The sequence below is a fragment of the Frankliniella occidentalis genome, unplaced genomic scaffold, assembly GCF_000697945.3.
Source record: "Frankliniella occidentalis isolate FOCC.00 unplaced genomic scaffold, Focc_3.1 Scaffold110, whole genome shotgun sequence".
In the NCBI taxonomy this organism is placed as follows: domain Eukaryota; kingdom Metazoa; phylum Arthropoda; class Insecta; order Thysanoptera; family Thripidae; genus Frankliniella; species Frankliniella occidentalis.
The window spans coordinates 439,695-441,471 of NW_026267238.1; the positions used below are offsets into that span (position 1 = coordinate 439,695).

General features: G+C 57.9%; 1 protein-coding gene across 6 annotated transcripts in view; it reads left to right on the forward strand.

Moving 5' to 3' along the window:
* Positions 1 to 1,777, forward strand: part of LOC113205639 (histone deacetylase 4) — a 64,541-nt gene that overhangs the window by 30,386 nt on the left and 32,378 nt on the right. The gene's annotated exons all lie outside the window — the stretch shown is intronic.

Consider the following 1,777-nt stretch of genomic DNA (forward strand, 5'->3'; position numbering starts at 1 on the left):
GGGCGGGGTGGGGCCGGGGGCGCCGGCGAAGGCCCAGCAGACTGATAAGCCAAGAATAGACCGACCTGCCTGGGCTCCATGCAGTGCTTATCAAAAGGCTATGTACACTGCCCTGCTGTCGCTGCTGTCCTATCTGCCGCTCCCCATTCTCTCCGTCCCTCTCCCCTCTCTTTCTCTCTCCTCCCCCCTCTCTGCCCCTCTCTGCCCCTCTCTCCTTGTCCCCCAATCTCGCTCTTACGGCCCGGCTGGCTTGGCTGCGACGAGCCGTGGCGGCCGGGGCGGGACTACGCTAGGTAAAGGGCGCCCGCGTCTTGTCCGGGTGGCGGGTGGCGCCAGCCAGGCGCCACCGAAACTCCGAAACGAACCACCCGCCCTGCACCCCTCACCCCCTGCCTGCAACACCGGAGGGGTTGGGTGCGGCTCTCCAACCCTTATAGCCATCAGCACCTCTCTCTCTCTCTCTCTCGCACACGGGAGGGTGGCGGCGGGGGGAGGGCGCTATTCTTAGCTAACCTGTTCGCCGGCGTGGCCTGCATGGTGAGGTGCTGGTTCGCCGTGTGCGCCACTGCTGCGTGCGCGCCCCGCTGCAGCCACTGTGTGCCGCACTACGAAGTGGGTCAGTCTCGGGTCGCGGCGCGAGCGGCGCAGCGAGGGTCGGGGCGTTTGCCCCCCTGCTCGGCCGTCCGTCCTCGGCGCCGCGGCGTGGCGTGGCGGGGCGAGGCGGGGTGGGGCGTGGCGTGGCGCCGAACGCCTAATGGATGCACCGTGGCGCGGCGGGGCGCGGCGGGGCGGGGCGCGACGGTCTTGCATTGGGAAGCGCCGAGGCGCCGCTCAATCATGGATGTGAACGTGCACACGATGAGGAGACACAAGCGGCCCTGCGGCCCGCCACGCGCTGCGTGTTGCGGCGGGGTTTGGGACGGAATAATTCAGCAGACGCACGCGTCGACGTTCTATTTTTATTTTGCCGATCGCCTTTGCTGTGCTGGAAAAAAAGAACCTAAGATTAGTATACATGCGTGTCGGGCCGGCCAAGGTGTATAATTGTTTCCAGAGCCTCCCTGCAAAGGAAAAGTTTCGGTCGGTTTCGATTTACGGGGCATATGGGTCGTGTAAAAATGCCCTTCAAAACTGCTTTTGAAAATAAGCTCAACTTAAAACTGAAATGATTTGGCGCGTCTATAAGTTTTGTCGTCGAAAATTATAAGGTTGTTGGTCGAAAAAACTTTAAGAAAACGTATATGCTGTGGGTGGCGCGAAAGGTGTTGTGTTGTGAGTGCAAGTGTGGGCTTTGCCTACACAGAACGTGCATTACTGAGGGGGTATGAATATCGTCGTGCATTAATCGACAGATCGATGACTTGGAAAAGGGGAGGGGGAATATGCCAACGCCGCATCGCAGCAGGATTACAATTTATGCACTCGAGTGCACCGGCGGGGCCGCGGGGCCAGCCGAGCGATAGTGTGTCATCTTGCCAGGAAAAAAAAATGGAATGACCGGGGCTGGCTTACATCGCCACGTGGCAAACTTTTGGCAAGCTTGTTGTTTCGTAGAAGAACTCGAGCAACTTAAGGGGGGAGAAAGCTTAAGAAAACTGGTATGGCCGAGCAGAAAATTCTTCAAAGCTGTCGCAAAACCAGAACATTGAATTTAAAAAAGTTTGTGGAAAACACTGATAAGACATATGGTTTATCTGCGCTGTGTTGCGGTTTGGGTATAAATCGCAAGTAAGCTTTAGTGAAGACGGCATCATCGGCATAAGCTCTTCCTCTTTTT